Source organism: Tursiops truncatus, chromosome 7 (assembly GCF_011762595.2).
Source record: "Tursiops truncatus isolate mTurTru1 chromosome 7, mTurTru1.mat.Y, whole genome shotgun sequence".
Classification (NCBI taxonomy): domain Eukaryota; kingdom Metazoa; phylum Chordata; class Mammalia; order Artiodactyla; family Delphinidae; genus Tursiops; species Tursiops truncatus.
Window position 1 is genome coordinate 78,798,666 of NC_047040.1, and position 19,574 is coordinate 78,818,239.

The 19,574-nt window shown below is 39.9% G+C and overlaps 1 protein-coding gene and 1 long non-coding RNA gene across 2 annotated transcripts in view; both read left to right on the forward strand.

The window, feature by feature from the left end:
• The window catches only part of LOC109547822 (uncharacterized), a 75,236-nt gene extending 73,599 nt beyond the window's left edge, over positions 1-1,637 (forward strand). Inside the window, exon 6 of the long non-coding RNA XR_012333121.1 lies at positions 679-1,637. This is a non-coding gene — a long non-coding RNA (uncharacterized lncRNA). The remainder of the gene's footprint in view (positions 1-678) is intronic.
• Positions 1,638-2,034: 397 nt separating this feature from the next.
• The window catches only part of NMI (N-myc and STAT interactor), a 38,804-nt gene continuing 21,264 nt past the window's right edge, over positions 2,035-19,574 (forward strand). The window contains exon 1 of the mRNA XM_073807715.1: positions 2,035-2,254. The gene's annotated coding sequence lies outside the window, so the exon portion shown is untranslated. The remainder of the gene's footprint in view (positions 2,255-19,574) is intronic.

The window sequence follows — 19,574 nt, forward strand, 5'->3', positions numbered from 1 at the left end:
ACAGCCAAAGCAATCTTGAGAAAGGAAAATGGAGCTGGCGGAATCAGGCTCTCCAACTTCAGACTATACTACAAAGCTACAGTAATCAAGACAGTATGGTACTGGGACTTCCCTGGCAGTCCAGTGGTTATGACTTTGCACTACCAATGCAAGGGCCCAGATTTGATCCCTGGTCAGGGAACTAGATCCCACATGCATGCACAACTAAGAGTCCACATGCCACAACTAAAAGATCCCATGTGCTGCAACTAAGACCTGGCACAGCCAAAAAAAAAAAAAAAAAAGAGACAATATGGTACTGGCACAGAAACAGAAATACAGATCAATGGTACAGGATAGAAAGCCCAGAGATAAACCCATGCACCTATGGTCACCTAATCTGTGACAAATGAGGCAAGAATATTCAGTGGAGAAAAGGCAGCCTCTTCAATAAATGGTGCTGGGAAAACTGGACAACTACATGTAAAAGAATGAAATTAGAACACTACCTAACACAAAAATAAACTCAAAATGAATTAAAGACCTAAATGTAAGACTAGACACTATAAAACTCTTAGAGGAAAACACTCTTTGACATAAATCACAGCAAGATTTTTTATGACCCACCTTCTAGAGTAATGAAAATAAAAACAAAAATAAGCAAATGGGACCTAATTAAACTTAAAATCTTTTGCACAGCAAAGGAAACCATAAACAAGATGAAAAGACAACCCTCAGAATGGGAGAAAATATTTGCAAATGAAGCAACGGACAAAGGATTAATCTCCAAAATATACAAACAGCTCATGCAGCTCAATATCAAGAAAACAATCAAAAAATGGGTGGAAGACCTAAATAGACGTTTCACCAAAGAAGACATACAGATGGCCAACAAACACATGAAAAGGTGCTCAATATCACTAATCATTAGAGAAATGCAAATCAAAACTACAGTAAGGTATCACCTCACACTGGTCAGAATGGCCATCATCAAAAAATCTACAAACAATAAATGCTGGAGAGGGTGTGGAGAAAAGGGAACCCTCCTGTAATGTTGGTGGGAATGTAAATTGATACAGCCAGTGTGGAGAACAGTATGGAGGTTCTTTAAAAAGCTAAAAATAGAACTACCACATGACCCAGCAATCCCACTACTAGGCATATACTCTGAGAAAACCGTAATTCAAAAAGACACATGTACCCCAATGTTCATTGCAGCACTATTTACAATAGCCAGGACATGGAAGCAAGCTAAGTGTCCATCAACAGATGAATGGATAAAGAAGACATGGTACATATATATCATGGAATATTACTCAGCCATAAAAAGAAATGAAATTGGGTCATTTGTAGAGGTGTGGATGGACCTAGAGCCTGTCGTACGGAGTGAAGTAAGTCAGAAAGAGAAAAACAAATACTGTGTATTAATGCATGTATGTGGAATCTAGAAAAATGGTACAGATGAACCTGTTGGCAGGGCAAGAATAGAAATGCAGATGAAGAGAATGGACATGTGGACACAGGGGAAAGGGGAGGGTGGGATGAATTAGGAAAATAGTTTTGACATAAATACACTACCATGTGTAAAGTAGATAGCTAGTGGGAACCTGCTGTATAGCACAGGGAGCTCAGCTTGGTGCTCTGTGATGACCTAGATGGGTGGGGTGGGGAGAGGAGGTCCAAGAGGGAGGGGCTATATGTATACGTACAGCTGATTCACTTCATTGTACAGTAGAAATTAACACAGCATTGTAAAGCAATTATACTCCAATAAAATTTTTTTTCACTCTATTTTCCATGGATAGATGTGGTAGGCAGCTTCTGGCATGGTTCCCAGTGATCCTCACGTCTTGATATTCATAGTCTTGTGGAATCCCCTCCCTTCAAGTGTGGGTTGGACCTCGTGATTTTCTTCTAATGAAAAGAATATAGCAAATGTGATGGAATGTTGCTTCTAAGAGTTGGGTATAAAGGACTTGACTTCCATGTCTCTCTCTAGTTTTTCTTTCTTGCTTGCTTTAAAGAAGCAAGCTGCCTTGTTGTAAGCTACCCTATGGAGAAGTCTACATGGCAAGAAACTGAGGGAGACCTCCCACCAGCAGCCAGTGAGGAACTCTGGCTGTCATTCCAACAGCCTGTGAAGAACTGAATCTTGCCAACAACCATGAGAATAAGCTTGGACATGGATCCTTCCCCAGGTCAAGGCTTGAGATGATGGCAGCCCAAATCAACACCTTCATTGAAGCCTTGTAAGAGAAAAGATGACTTCTTTTCGGTGAGATTCTTTATCCACAGAAACTGTGAGATAATAAATGTTGTTTTAATCCACTAAATTTCCAGGTAACTTGTTATGCGGCAGTGGGTAACTGTTTCAATAGGCATTTAGGTTGTTTCCAATTTGGAGACTATTATGAATAAGACTGCTATGATTATTCTTGTAGACTTTTTGTGAATATGTTTTATTTAAAATGTGTTTCTTGTAAATAACATAGAGTTGGGTTTCCTTCCACCTCCTCTGCCCCCCGCCACCCTCGTCTGACAATCTCTAGCTTTTAATTGGCATGTTTAGTTCGTTTGAACTTAATGTAATTATTGATATGGTTGGGTTTAAGTCTACCATTTCATCATTTAGTTTCTATTTGTTTTAGTTATTTTATGTTTCTCTGTTTCTCTTTTTTTGCCTTCTTTTGGGTGATATCAATTAGTATTTAATATTTCATTCTTTCTAATCTATTAACATTTTTAGCTACACCTCTTTAGTGTTATTTTTTAGTGGTTGCTCTAGAGATTAAAATATTCATTTTTAATTTAACTCTAACTTCAAATAATATTTTACTGTTTAACCAACAATGGGGGAATTTTACAACTGTGTAATTCTATTTACTATCCCTGTCTTTTGTGCTTTTATTGTTATATGTGTTACTTCTACAATATATTGCTCTACTTTTTGCTTTAAATATATGTAAAGTATATTTAAAGCAAAAAGAATAACAATGATATATGGCTTTACATATATTTAAAGCAAAAAGTATAGCAATATATCATGGGATATAGATATAATTTATAGTAAGTATAATAACAATATATTTAATTTAAAATGGCATTTTATATTTGCCTAGATATTTATTGTTTCTGGTGCTCTAAATTCTATCTTGGAGATCCAGGATTCCATCTGATAACATTTTCCTCAGCTTTTAGACTGAGTAATTTTTCTTAGCATTTCTTATAGTGCAAACCTATTGGACACAAATCCTATCAGCCTTTGTCTGCTTTATTTTGACTTCATTTTTATATATTTTGAATTCTGGATTGAAAGTTTCCCTTCCCTCCCCATTTTAAAGATGCTATTCCATTGTCTTCTGGCCCTTATTGTTTTTGATAAGAAATCAGTCATAATTCATATTTTGTTCCCCTGTAAATGATGTCTTTGTTTCTACTTTGTTTTTAAGATCTTCTTGTTTTTTTCTTTTTTTTTGTTTTGGTTTTTTGTTTTATTTTGTTTCCAGCAATTGGACAATAATGTTCTTAGGTGTGTTTTCTTTGTATTTATCGTGTTAAGTTTTACTGAGTTTCTTGGATCTGTGGGTCTTTTTAAAAATTAATTTTAGAAAAAATATTTTTTAAGGATTTTAAATAAATTTGAACTTTATTTATGACAACAGTATCTCCATTCCTCTGAGAGCAAGTAGTCTAGATATGTGTTAGATGTATTGTCATTTCTATATGTAGACAGGACTTGGTGCCTGAATGGATGCAAGAAACCCATGATAACTTCTGCATTCACAGGTTGGAAAACTTGGTTCTGTATAAGGTTGGCAGCTAAGTTCCTTCTTTTCTCAAAGTGTTTTTGTCATGCTATTCTTGTACTTTAGTGCAAAACCTGAGCCAAGACTGCTGGCAGGAAGTGCAAAGAAAGAAATACCAAGGAGTGCAATGCCTCTGGAAAGCAATCTTCCCAGCCAAGTTAGGGGAGTTTTGTCTCCATAGCCACGTAATAAGATTACCAGTTAATTTTAAAAGGATATAACTCAGGAATAGCCAGATGATAGAGATGCATAGGACAAAGTATGTGGGAAGGTGCAAGAAACTTCCAGGCTCTAGCCAGGGGTCCACTCTCCCTGAATCTCCACATGTTCACCAACCCAGACTCTCCTTAGAAAATTCTTGACCACTATCTCCTCATATACTTCTTTTCCCCCATTATTTCTCCCTTTCTTATGGGGATACAATACATATATGTTAGACCATCTGTTGCTGCCCAAAGACTCTTGGATTCACTGTTCCATTTTGTTCGCTCTTCTTTCTTTTTGTGTTTTCAACTGTATTTGAGTTGATCCTTTCCTCTGCTATGTACAGACTTCTGTTGAGCCCATCAAATTGATATTTCATATTTTTTATTTCAGGTGTTTACAATAAGTTCTTTATTTAGCTGGCTGCGTCGGGGCTTAGTTGCAGCATGCAGGATCTTTCATTGCGGTGTACGGGCTGCTCTGATTGTGGCGCGCAGGCTCTATAGAGCAATGGCTCAGTAATTGCAGTGTGCAGACTCTCTAGTTGTGGCGCGTGGGCTCCAGAGTACACGGGCTCAGTAGTTGCAGCACACGAGGCTCTCTAGTTGTGGTGCATGGGCTCTAAAGCGTGTGGGCTTTGTTGCCCCGCGGCATGTGGGATCTTAGTTCCCCAGCCAGGGATTGAACCCGCGTCCCTTGCATTGGAAAGTGGATTCTTAATCACTGGACCACCAGGGAAGTCCTGTACAATAAGTTCTTTTTTATAGGTTCCATCTCTGAAGAAGTTATCCATTATTCATGCATATTATCTAATTTGTCCACCAAATCACTGAACATGTTTAACACAGTTACCTTAAAGTTCCTGTCTCTGGTCTATAGTTTCAACTTTGAGTTTGCTCTGTTGACTACATTCTCTCTTGACCTTGGGTCACATCTTGCTTCTTTATGTGTCTTGTAATTTTTTTATTGTATGTCAAACATTTTGTGTAGAGTCTGAAGTAAATTGTATTGTTTCCTCTGTTAGGCTACTAGTCTGGTTGACTGAATCAATCTGATCTGTGGATTTCTCTTTCTTCCTCTGGTCTGCTAGTAATTAAAGCAGCTGTGGGTCTCATCTTTTCTAGAATGGGCTTATCACTTTCTACAATTTGGTTAACTTAAAGGGTTTCTTTTTGAGGGGAGGGTGTTCTTAGTTCTCTGATAAATATGTATTTTAATTGAGGTGTAATTGACATACAACATTATATTAATTTCAGGTGTTCTTATACGTTTCTTAAAACTATGATTTTCTGGCTAATATCTTGTTCTTACCAGTAGAGTAGAAGCAATGTCTCTCAAGACTTTGTAAATTTTAATTTGAAATGGAATTCCCTGTTTTTTTCTTAATATGTTTAATTGTGCAAATGACAGGCAAACGTGGATCAATGTAGCTCCAGAATCAATTTTTCTCTCCCTTTAAAAGGTCAGAAAAAACTGTGAAAAACTTTAAAGTGAGCAAAAGTTTACTGGTGGCATTTTCAATGGAAAATTAGGCATTGTATATTGTACCCTCTAAGTTAGACTTTATAGATATTTTTGCCTTTCATTATCTTTGAGCTATTTCACAACTTTGTAAATTAAATAAAACTGACAGTACTGCAAACTATTCTTGTCCATACAGATGCAAATAAAGTTGTCCAATGGAGATACAATTAGTTACTGCCCTGTGGATATTGGTCAGTTTTGTGTCTATTAGTTAACTAATTTCAGCATTCCTGATTGCCTATATCTGTGTCTGCTCTTTGGATTAGCCTTTGAACTGTTTTTAGTTAGGTTTTCCTTCTTTCTTTCTTTCTTTTTTTGGCTGTGTCACGCAGCTTTCAGGATCTTAGTATCTGACCAGGGATTGAACCCGGGCCCACGGCAGGGAAAACACGGAGTCCTAACCACTGGACCACCAGAAAAAATCCCTAGTATTTTTGTTTGTTAACATTTTACTGTATTCCTGATTGATGAGTTAAGTGAAGTATGTGTTCATTTTATATTTTATTGAGAGTTATGACTGTATCCTTTATAAAAATTATTTTTTAACATGGGTCACCTTTCTCTAGTATGTTGTTAGTCTGGAATCCTGTACTCTCTCTGCTGCTCCAAGTTGCCTGTGGACCACTTTGCTGCCATTTTCTGGGCTTCTTGCACACAGACTTTCAACAGCATGTTGTTCCCTCTGATTGAGCATCAGGTAAATGTGTGATAAGCCTCAATTCCACTTACAGCTCTTTTCCTTTATTTTCCACAACACCACCACTTAAGATCATAAAAGGGTTTTACACTTTACTGAAGGATTTGGTAGGTAGCAGACATCTCTCATTTGTGACTAATTGGAATCTTTTGAATACCTTCTTCATATTTTGATAGTTACCTACTGTAGAAATCTTTCCATCTTAATGAAGAATCCAAAAACATCATTTCCAGCTTCCTTGCTGCTGGGTACGGATGTTAATTATGCCAATCAGATATATCACATGACACTGGCACAGAAATGAGTTACTTGGTAAAAGAGGCAGGACATAGATCATCCATTTTACTGGCATAAAACTAAGCAGGAGCAGTGTTGTTTTGGGGCTGGCTGCTGTGACCAACTTCTCAATCATGACAGACGCAGCAATTGCCCATTTTACCTAGGACTGAATGAATGTAATAGGGTATTATAATAATGACCTTCAATGAATCATGCCTCTCTGTGTCTGTGCCCCTGTGTAATGTGACCTTGCAATCACTACATCAGGAAATGAGCCTATTTCTCCACTGTCTGGGACCTGGGTTGGCCTTGATCATCACGCTGTGAAGACGCCCAGTTTAGCTTACTAGAGAATGTGGGACCTCATACAGGAAAAACGAAGTTTCTCAGCCGACAGACAGCATGACATTCTCAGAAATGTCGTAAGGTCATCTTGGACTTTCCAGGCCAGCCTGGCTTCCACTTGGAAGGAGTCATATGACCAGCAGCCCAGAGTCTAGGTGAGACCGGCAAAACTGTGCAGAATGCCAAACTGCAGAATGATAAGAAATAATAAATTTTTATTGTTTTAAAGTCCCTAAACAATAATAAGATGGTTTAGGGTATTTTGCTATGCAGCAAAATAACTAATAAGATAACTGAAACAGGAATCTGGTTGCTGCTGCAACAAAAACCTAAAATAGTGGTTTGGGGGTCAGGCAGTAGGCAGAGGCTAAAAAGGTGGCAAGGAGACTGTTAGTAGAGGCTGGAAGACCAGTGAGGGTAATTGTTATTAAGGCTTCAAAAAGGGCAACTGGTATAACGTAGTAATGGAAAAATTAGTGACACTGTCACCTTCTTTAACTCGTAAATTAGAAAATGAACCTAGTAAATTGGAGCTGGCTGATGAGAACATGGAAGGTGCAAATGGCTTCTTTTAGCTTTGGATAAAAAGGTGTTGTAAAATAGAAAGGAACTAAAAAAGGAACTGTTTTATTTGCAAGCAGAATGCAGAAATGTGGACAGCCACAACTTGCTAGCAGATGCCACACATCCACTATTTCCTAAATGAATTTATCTTCCTTTTTCTAAGCCTGCCCATATATTGGTAATGGTATCAGTAATACCAGATGTCCACACTGGAAACTGGGACTGGCTTTAGACTTTTCCTTTTTTATTCATTCATCCATTCATTTATTATGAACTCATATACTTTGTGCCAGGGGATATAACTCTGTCTATTAATCCTGTATCCTCACAGACCTCATAGCCTGAAAAGCTCTAATTGATCACCAAGTCCTCCTACTTCTACTCCCTAAATATCCCTGGAATCTACCCTTTCCTCTCCATTCTCTCAATCCCTACTTTAGTCCAGTGGTCATCATCTGACTATTCTGTATTCTGCCATATTTCCCCCTTTCATTCGTTTGTTACTCTGCTGCAAGAATGGTCATTTTACATGCAAGCCAGAGAGTGTCCTCCCTTTCTTAAAATCCTCCAGAATAAAGTTAAACTCCATAATTTGATGGTAGCCTATATTTTCCACCCTGCCTGAAGGTGTCATCTTCTTTCTCAACTCTCTGTGTGTTTTGCCTCTTCTCTCCAAAACACATTTGGTGAATTCATTCTTCAAGGTGACAGGTGAAACCTCATCTTCCCTGTGTAGCCATCCCCAACCATTCTATGCATATTTTTAATATAACACTTAGGATAGCATATTACAAATCTTTTCTTGGCTATATTCTCCACTCTTTAGTAGAGGAAATCTAAGTACAGGAGGGTAAGAATTTAGTTATATTTGTCTTTGTTTTCTGAAATAGTACCTGGTATATAATTAATTCAATAAATGGTTTTGAATAAGTGAATGAGTGAATGAGCCTGTGTAATGGATATAAGATTAAGCTCACCAGTTCTGGAGTGACAGTCATCTTCTCTCACACATTTAGCAAATTTATTCCACACTTATTTGTTTCATGTCTTCTTTGTCCCAGACATCAATCCCAACATAGTAACGAATGAGACATAAAAAATCACTGTTTTTGTGGAACTTACATTCTAGTGACTGTGACAGATTAATAAAGCAATAAATAAATAAACGAGAACGTCATCAGATAATGATAAGTGCTTTGAAGAAACACAGCAAGATGATATGATAGAGAAAGACTGAGGAGCTTCTAGAAAAGAAGGTCAGGAAAGGCCTCTCTGAGGAGGTGAAATTAATTTGAATGATGTGAAGGAGCCAGCCATGCAAAAATAAGTGGCCAAGTGTGCCAGATAGATTGAAAGGCTGGAGAAAAAGCTCTGGGGCAAGAATGAACTTGGCCTGTTCTCCAGGAACAGAAAGGAGACCAAGATGATGGAGCTTAATGAGAGGGGAAAAGCAGGCAATGGCCAGTACTATGTGGTTATGGAAGCCACTTCAAGAGTGTGGGATTTAGTCTGTGTGCAGTAGGAAGCTACTGGTAGGAGATGCCATGATTTAATCTATGTTTTAAAAATATCCCTTTGGAGTCTCTTCAGAGAATAACTCGTGGTGGGTTAAGAGGGAAAACAGGAAGTCATGTAAGGAGGCCACTGCAGATGTCCAGGGAGAGAGATAGGATGGTGGCATAGGCAGTGGTGGTAGCCATAAAGAAGGGGAAGAAGTGTGCTGATTTGGGAATATTGTGGTTTGGAGGTTTGCTCTTGAATTTGATGAGCAGAATGAGAGGATAAGCGCTTTCAAGCATAATTTGATGAATTCAAGTCCTTTATTCACTTTTGTTACCCGTTCTTTCTTGTATCCATCATGAAAGAAAAGCATGTAGAAGGAGATTCAAAGATCTTGCTTATGGCTATTGAACAGAATGTAAAGGTGGAGAAGAGTGTGTCCTTGGATGGAGGATGTCCATGGAAATACTGAGTCTTTCCTTGAGGAAGGGAGTGCCCTGGCTACCAATATTTAATAAGTCTGGGACACCAAAACAGATCAGCAGGAGGTACATGGGATCTACCCATGCCAGCAATATCAGAAGTTAAAGATTCCAACACAAAAAGAGCTCCTAGGCTTTTCCTTTAGGGGCATCAGTGACTGTGAGGTGTGGAGAGACAGTGGGGCTTGGGTAACCAAAGTATTTTTGAAAACACCTTCTAAGAAAAACATCAGGTTGCCTACTGGAGCACTTTTCTAGCCAAACAGGAAAAGTGTGAGTGCCTTGAGGGCAAGGATCGTGTCTTAGTCATCTCTGAATTCCTACTCAAGGCTTAGCACCATGCTTGACATACAACAAACCCTAAAGTTCAACATGTATTGAATAAAGGAGTGGGGTGGAGACTCAAGCAAAGAGAAAAACGACAATTGTCTCAGATGATACCTCAGCACTTTGTGCTCTGTTATCTTCAATATCAAATTTATGTATTGTAGTTTAGTTTTGATCCTGTTAATACTAATCTCTCTGTCCTTGGAAACAGGAGGCCATCACCAATTCCTTCACTCCATTTGTTTTGTTTAGACCAAATTCTCCCAGGTACATTTCAAAATTAATTCATGGTTTTTGTTCTGTTTTGTATCATTAGATAACTAATCGCCACTTCAATTCTGTTCATTTGTGAGAATAAACATACTTTATAGATACTTCCCTCATTTATTGAAGAAAAAATGAACGTTAATTGAATAAAAATTAGAAGATACAAATAAAGGTAGAAAATAAAGAGCACCCATGACTACTTGCATAGAAACTTTATATATTTCTGTAGGGAATTTTTTTCTGTGTATACACACACAGATACACACACATATTTGGGAGGGGACAAAAATGGCATCACTGTAGACTTAATGTTTTGTAATTTGCATTTTAATATTGTTTTAAGATAAAATTAATAAGTGAGAAAACCCTGACTTTTAGTTTAGAGTGTGCTTATTTTTTCTTTTCCCTCTTTTTCCTGAAAGTAGTGGGTTTTTTTGGTAAAATTATTCTATGAGCCCAACTGAAAAAAATGAGTGAAAGGTCAAGTAAGTAAGATGCCGGCCCTACTGAAGGAACAGTTGTATAGAGAGGAGTCAAGCATCTGGCTGACAGTTGGACCGCATGACCTCTGAATTCTCCAACTCTGAGATTCTGTGAATGAAGACAGGAGACAGGAATTTCTAAGCCTAACCAGACTGCAATGGCTGACGTAAGCTAGTGTAAGGGAGTTCTGGGAATTAGATTGGAAAGTCAGATTTCAACCTGGTTGCATTTATATCTTGGATCCAAAGCTGGGTACGCAGTCTGTGTGTGTGGAAACTTGTGGTTGCATTTATATCTTGGATCCAAAGCTGGGTACGCAGTCTATGTGTGTGGAAACTTGAATTTGCAGGAAAGAAGATTGCTAAGGTCAGGAGTCATTTTCTTCCTCATCTTCCTCCTTCCTCTTCTCTCTTTTCCTCCTCCTCTTTTATTTACTTTTCCACGGCATGAACAACATTCTGAGCCTTCTCTTTCTTGAATTCCCATATGAAATAACTTGAGCTCACTTCCCAATAAGGGGGAGTTTGATGCTAGATACACAAATCAGTCTTCTTTTTTCCCATCCATCTGAAAACAGTAAAACAGTGATTGATCTTACTCACATCATTTTACAATGTTATACAAAAACTCACATGCAAATAGGACTACAGTTTTTATTTTTAATTGTGGTAAAATACATGTAAGTAGAATTTACCATTAACCATTTTAAACATACATTTCAGTGGCATCAAGTACATTCACATTGCTGTGCAACCGTCACCACCATCCATCTCTAGGACTCTTTCATCATCCCAAACTGAAATTCTGTACCCATCAAACCTTAACGCTCCATTTCTCCCATCCCCCAGTCCCTGGCAACCATGATTCTACTTTCTGTCTCTATGAATTTGAGTACTCTCGGTACCTCATATAAGTGCAATCATACAATATTTGTCCATTTTTGCCTGGCTTGTTTCACCTCGCATAATGTCCTCAAGGTTCATCCATGTTGTAGCTTATGTCAGAATTTACTTCCTTTTTAAAATTAAATAACATTCCATTGTCTGTATATACTGCATTTCGTTTATCCATTCATCTTACTAAACATTTTCTAATGATAAACCTGTAACCCACAGTTAAGGCCTTCTGCTTTTGGGGCCTGGAAAAGTTACTACTGTTTCACTTGAAAGTTTCCTAACATTTCCAGATTTTGACAGCCTAGAATTCTTTGAGTTGTTTTTTTTTTCTCCTCTCAGACATAGCTGGTGTTCACTCAGGGAGCAGGGCATCTTAAGGCCAGGGCTGTGGAGTAAATAGGTAAAGAGTGAGGTCAAGGCCATAAGTTGGTTCATATTACCTTATTCAACAAGTATTCACAGGTCACTTCTGTGTACAAGGCATCACCGTAATCACTCTTCCCGCAATGGCCAGATGTCCGTTTGGTGGAGAGAGTGGACAAAAGTGCTAAAACGGTAGGCTTAATACTACTTCGACTCTGTGCCCAATAACCAAGACAGATGGTTGGAGAGAAGTTGTGTGTTTCACTCACACACAGGGATTGCCATAAATCAAGAAACAGCAGAAGATAGTCAAGTAACTCTTTGCTCCCCCCACCATCCCACCCTCCTCACCCCAACTCCTTGCTTCCTGTAACTTGGATTTGAGAGCCTGTTGTAAATTAGATGCACAAAAGCAGGGAAATTGCTTCTCCTGACGCTCTTTTCCTGCACCACGCGAGCACCCCTGAATCTTACGTTATCATCACAGTATTTCGGTGAGGATACACCCACGTGTGGTGCAGGGCACTGCAGGATGCTGTAGAGAGAATTCATCTTTTCTTTTCAGACCCCTCAATATCTCATCACAGTTGTCAAAGCAGATGAAAACTAGGGCTGCTGCTGAGTCACAGCCTCTTCTATCGCACATCCTCTCTTCTACGTGTGTCCAGAGAATTGATGTAATTTCTCCAAACAGTTCTTGGAAAATATCTACTGTTTTTTGTGCCTCTCAGTAATATTACTTAGGTCTATGGCCAGAAAAGCATAGGTTGACTCTACTTTTTTTTTAATTTATTTTTTATCGAAGTATGGTTGATTTACAGTGTGTGTTAATTTCTGCTGTACAGCAAAGTGATTCAGTTATACGTATATAAACTTTTTTTATATATTCTTTTCCATTATGGTTTATCACGGGATATTAAATATAGTTCCCTGTACTATACAGGAGGACCTTGTTGTTATCCATTCCATATATAATAGTTTGCATCTGCTGACCCCAAACTCCCACTCCCTCCCTTCCCCACTGGGTCCCCTTGGCAACCACAAGTCTGTTCTCTATGTCTGTGAGTCTGTTTCTGTTTTGTAGATAAGTTCATTTGTGTTATATTTTAGAGTCCACACATAAGTGATATCATATGGTATTTGTCTTCCTCTTTCTGACTTATTTCACTTAGTATGATCATCTCTAGTTCCATCCAAGTTGCTGCAAATGGTATTATTTCGTTCTTTTTTATGGCCAAGTAGTATCCCATTGTATATAGGTACCACATCTTCTTTATCCATTCATCTGTTGATGGACATATTTTTGTGTGTGTGAATTAAAACATATTTTTTTAACTTATTTTTTGAGTTGGTCCCAATATTTATTTTTTTTCTAATTAATTTTTTTTTGTTGGAGTATAGTTGATTTATAATGTGTTAGTTTCTGCTGTACAGCAAAGTAAGTCAGTTATAGATACACATATATCCACTCTTTTTTTAGATTCCTTTCCCATATAGGTCATTACAGAGTATTATATATATATATTTTTTTTAATTTTATTTATCTATTTACTTTTGGTTGCGTTGGGTCTTCGTTGCTGCATGTGGGCTTTCTCTAGTTGTGGCGAGCCGGGGCTACTCTTCATTGTAGTGCGCGGGCTTCTCATTGCGGTGGCTTCTCTTGTTGCGGAGCATGGGCTCTAGGCGTGCGGGCTTCAGTAGTTGTGGTGCACGGGCTTAGTTGCTCCACGGCATGTGGGATCTTCCCTGATCAGGGCTCAAACCCGTGTCCCCTGCATTGGCAGGCGGATTCTTAACCACTGCACCACCAGGGACGTCCCATTACAGAGTATTGAATAGAGTTCCCTGTGCTATTCAGTATATTCTTATTAGTTATCTATTCTATATATAGTAGAGTGTATGTGTCAATTCCGGTCTCCCAATTTATCCCTCCCAGTTGGCTCTAATTTTAATTAGCATTTATTGACCTATTCTTCCATATTATTGGCTTTTGAGGTTCTCTTCACTATCCACATCTAATGTCTTTGTAGTAGTAGTGAGCTCCAAGAAGAAGTTTCTGACATAGGAACCAATCCAAAGATTAATAGTATATAAAAGATTTTCTACTTTTTCCCAAGAAGTGAAGCAAATCAGTATGAAATATGAGACAGTGTAATTTTTCTAGACTCTCATTTCTCTACCATAGCAGGCAGCTTCCCTTGTAAATAAGTGCTCTTCTTTCTTCCAGAAAGAAATTTATTACAGAAGGCTAGTTAACTGCCTTGGGGAGTTGATGGAAGTCCCATCTCTTTGAGTCGTGGTGCGTACCTCGGTGGGAGTGAATTCCACACAGAGTTTTAGTGACGATGATCTCACTATTTTATGCCTCATGTCTGCACTTTAGTTTATGTGCCAAGATTGCTTTCCCTGATGAACAGAGTTCTGTCTAAGGCAAAGTGATCTTGCCTCTTCACTTGTCCCTTTCCCCCTTAGTTAGCCACACTTTGGCATGTAGTACCTGTTAATGAATTCAACCAAAGATGGTCCCACTCCAGATTGTTACTGGCATTTTTCATCTGACATCTATGAGTATAACTGATAATGAGTGCACTTTAGCTGAAACCTTAGTCAGCAGTACCGTATTCCTGGGGGAAACTTAGACCACTACGGCAAGCCTGTGGGTCCTGCTGCTCTTCTGCCTTCCAGGTAGAGGCAAGGGGATAGCACTGAGACACCATGATCCAAGAGGTGAACTAGGATGAGATCTTCTAAATAGCCCTCTCACTGGAATACCAAGGTAACACCCAAGTTAAGTCTCTTAACTTAGTACCCAAATTAGGGGCTTCCCTGGCGGCGCAGTGGTTGAGAGTCCACCTGCCGATGCAGGGGACACGGGTTCGTGCCCCGGTCCGGGAAGATCCCACATGCCGCGGAGCGGCTGGGCCCGTGAGCCGTGGCCGCTGAGCCTGCGCATCTGGAGCCTGTGCTCCGCAACGGGAGAGGCCACAACAGTGAGAGGCCCGCGTACCAAAAAAAAAAAAAAAAAAAAAAAAGTTTGGATCCCTCACGAAGCCCTACTGTACTCAAGTTTACCAGGAGATTTGGGTAGGAATGGCGTTGATGGGCTTCATCGTTTATAAAATCAAGAGTGCTGATAAAAGAAGTAAAGTTTTGAAAACTTCAAGTCCTGGGCCTGCTCACAGCCATCATTAACCAGCTTTACTTAGAGTGCACATCAGGTGAAACACAGTCTAGCTGTGAATTTAAGCAAGCTCTGTTATATGGAAACATGGGACATCACTGCACACCTGTATAAGGGCCATTTCCTTCATGGAATGAATAAATGTACTTAGAAGATGCAAAAACAAAGCAAAACAAAACCCAGTTGATTCTTTAGGTTGATGTTCTGGTTCTATAACATTCCTTTTAAACCAGGGTCCTTAACCTAGATTCCATGGACTCCCAGGAATCTATGAATGGCTTTAGGGGATATGTAAGACACCTGAAGTTGTATGCACAATTTCGTGTTGCTATGGATATTTCTGATAAGAGAGTCTCTAGCTCTTATCAGAGTCTCAAAGATGTCTGTAACTCCCTCACTCTCTAAGTGAGGTCATTTGAAATGACCACATTATATGGTGTATTGGTTCTCAGTTACTCATTCAATCGATTTTCATTAATAAATATAGGATAAGTAATTGCCCAAGAAAGGCACTATATTTGACATTTAGGGAGAGACAAAGATATAGTACAACTCTTGTTTTGGAAAAGATTACCATCTTTTGGGGATGAATTGCACAATAGTCCCCCAAAAGACAATTAACAATGCAAGATTATGAATGTACCTAATAAGTGGTATGGGCAAAACATGCTAAAATAATTTAGAGAGGGAGGGATCACTACTCCTGGGGTTGTTGGACAGGAGCTGAACTTGAGCCTGGAGATGTAGCAGCAAAGCCTGATACTGGTGTTCAGCCACTGTACCCTGGTGTTCATATCAGATGTTAAATAATGAAATATTTCTGTGCCAGTTGGTTGCAGTCTTCCCCCAAGCCCACCCCAGTGCCTCTACTGCCCTGGCCATATCTCCACCAGGAATTCCCAGCACTCCCCCCACCGCCACCTTCTAGGATCCAGTAACTGTAGGATTAATGCCTAGCCTAGAAAGATCTTCTAGGACACCACTCCATCCTTCTGGCTAGAGCTCTTCTGATGGTTCAGTGTCCATACTGATCAGTTATTGATATCTTGAATATCACCACTGTCTTTAAGGTATGATATGTGTTTGTTAGGAGTTCATGTGTACAATCGTATGACTGAAATAATAGAAAGGAGAAGGAAAACATCTCAGGAAACGGAAATGTAAAAGAAAGAAGACCAGTTGGTTGATAAGGCTATTCTGGATTTAGAGGATAGCCGACTAATTTGGTTGGATACAGAGAAGAGAATAGTGAATAATAAAGTCAAAAAGACAAGCTGTAGCCAGCTTGTTGTGGAAACAGTTTGGGATTGGGAGCATGGGAGGGAGGGTAGGTACTGCACTCTGGAGTTTGGGCTGTATATGTTAGATGTCACCTGTAAATGCTTAAGGTGTGGAATGACACGATGACAGCAGAACTTTTAGAAGAATAATATGGCAGGGGTGTGTAGGATGAAAGGACAAAAGGAATCATTAGCAAGGTAAATTCTAGATGTAAATTAGCCATCATGAAAATTTTCCTGTGAAAATTAGACAATCAACTGATTTTTTTTTTTTTTTTTTTTTTGCGGTACACGGGCCTCTCACTGTTGTGGCCTCTCCCGCTGTGGAGCACAGGCTCTGGACGCGCAGGCTCAGCGGCCATGGCTCACAGGCCCAGCCGCTCCGCGGCCTGTGGAATCTTCCTGGACCGGGGCACAAACCCACGTCCCCTGCACCGGCAGGCGGACTCTCAACCACTGCGCCACCAGGGAAGCCCTCAACTATGAATTTTAATGTGAGAGGGTGTGGAGGAAAAGACACACTGGCTGTGGCACAGAATGAAACTGGATAGAGTATTTGAAAGGGAGCCTTAAGAAACCTGGGCCATCTGGTTACAGTGTCCCTAGGAGAGGGCAGATCAGGTTAGTGACCACAGAAAGGAGCCAGTGAAGAGCAGGGAAAATTGCATTGCTGTTTGGGATACGTTCAGGGTAGTAGGATAGAGACTAGACCACAAAAAAAGCCACTCAACAATTACCTGTCTGTCTTATGTAAAGTTCATAAAATAACATGACAAAATAGTTGGGGGAGAGAGAAAGAGAGAACATGATTGAATCTTGGACTTGTTTGACTGACTTGTTCTATCTAATTCTAGAGCAGCAATCAAGCAAGTCTTGGAAGCCCAGAATCCCTCCCTAGCATGCATTGCACATTTTCAGGGAACACCAGGAATTTCCAGGGAACACACTGCATGTGAATGTGTAGTGTGACCAGTGTGGCCCTGTAGTAAGGGTCAGAGCAGAGACTCAGCCCAGTTCTCCTGGTGATTTTAAGGTGGTGCAATTTCCATGACAAGCCACCTACAGCTGTTGTTCATCCACCTGAGAAAGCTTTGCTTTGAGTATTGGCACCAAAATTAGAGTTCTTTTTCTTCAAATGGTTGAAAAACAGCTGAGGTCAACCTCCCAAAAGGCAATAGTGTTTCTATTCCAATGCATAAAGTCACCAAGCAATAAGATCTGAAGGACACTTCTTTGTTTTATTTTTATTGGGGATGAAGACTGTTTGTCTTTTTAATTTTTCTGGAGGAGTTTAAGCTTTTAGAGGGATGAATTACTTCTGGTTTTATGTGTCCAACATCATCAAACTGCCCCATGAAGATATTTTGTTGTTAAAATGAGCCCTGTGTGTGAGGTCATTCTATCTTGTTACACCGGACACCAGGGCAAACTATTTAGAATAAATTGAAATGAATAACTAATGAAAGAGAAAAGAATATTCCTTTCAGTGTTCCTGGATATACTAGTCTTGTTCTTTTTTTCTGGCTTCTCCTTACTTCTTTCCACTTTTGCATCATTTTGACCCATTCACCCTCATGGCTTACTCCTTCCTTTCCATTTCAGAGTAGCTGTAATGACAGCCTAGCTGCAGACAAGGAGACTTTGTCCTCTGAAGGAGATGGCATGAAAGACAGGAACTGCTGTTGTCCTGTCTACCGTGGATGTCAAGAAATGCCTTTCCTTCTACTCATGAACCTAGGCCACCAGGCTGGCAAACAGGAAGAGGCCCTGTGCTCCCTGGCTGAACCACACAGTACACAGTACCCTGACTCTGGAGTGAACATTTCTGCTCCCTCTTTGTTCTTTAGGGAACTGGTTAGTCTACAGCCTTTCTATTCAAAGTATAGTCCAAGACCCAGTGCCATCACGCCATCAGCATCACCAAGCAACGTTCAAAATGAAGAACTTCCACCTCAAACCTATGGAACAAGGATCTGCTTTTTTTTTTTTTGGCCGTGCCACATGGCTTGTAGGATTTCAGCTCCCCAACCAGGGATTGAACCCGGGCCCCAGCAGTGAAAGCTCTGAGTCCTAACCACTGGACCACCAGGGAATTCCCAGGATCTACATGTTAACAAGATCCCCAGCTGATTCGGATGGGCATTAAAGTTTGACAAGCACTGGTCTATAGGACGTCCTCTTACCCACAGACACATTTTCCCTTTCTGGTGAGTTTGGGACACGATTCAACAGAAATCATACACTATACTGAGATATATCTTAGTAGAAATTATGCCCCTACATATACCTAGGTACACTAAGAACAAATTGAAAACAAATTTAACTTAAAAAGTTGAGTTTTTTGCCTGATATGTTTGTGGGTTTTTTTTTTTTTTTTTTTTTTTGCGGTACATGGGCCTCTCACTGCTGTGCCCTCTCCCGTCGCTCCAGACGCGCAGGCCCAGAGGCCATGGCTCACGGGCCCAACCGCTCCGCGGCATGTGGGATCTTCCCGGACCGGGGCATGAACCCGTGTCCCCTGCATCGGCAGGCGGACTCTCAACCACTGCGCCACCAGGGAAGCCCAAGCAAAAGTTGTTTTCACTATGTTTGTGCATATTCTCTTAACTGCTGAGCTCCCTGGGAAGCTACATTGATTTACTTGGATGCTTTGCCCGATTCTTTCTCATTTGGGATTTTTGGTGAGAACATAATCAGAATTTAATATTTTGATTTTTCCAACATTCCAAAGCTATGTTCTTTTTAAGCATTCTGAGAATCTCAAGTTTCTTTAAGCTTTTCCTCCCCTGTGATTTTAAGTTCAAGCCAAACAATTGGTTTTATCCTACTATCACTTCACCCTGAGAGAATTCTGTCAGAAGCAGTATTCATTTTTTTTTAAACTTTTTATTTTATATTGGAGTATAGCCAATTCAGAAGCAATATTCAGGGGCTTCCCTGGTGGTGCAGTGGTTAAGAATCCACCTGCCAATGCAGAGGACATGGGTTTGAGCCCTGGTCCCGGAAGATCCCACATGCCGTGGAGCAACTAAGCCCGTGCACCACAACTACTGAGCCTGCGCTCTAAAGCCCGTGCGCCACAACTACTGAAGCCCGGGTGCCTAGAGACCGTGCTCTGCAACAAGAGAAGCCACGGCAACAAGAAGCCTGCGCACAGCAACAAAGAGTAGCCCCCGCTCGTCACAGCTAGAGAAAGACCGTGCACAGCCACAAAGACCCAACAGAGCCAAAAATAAATAAAATAAATTAATTTTTTAAAAAAAGCAGTATTCAGTTTGCAAGCAAAGCAGGAAAACATCAGCAGTATCCTCAGATTCTCTTAAAATAATTTCCATAATATAATATTGAGGTTTACTGCTTGATATCTTAAGGATATCAAGGATCAATTTTTATTTTT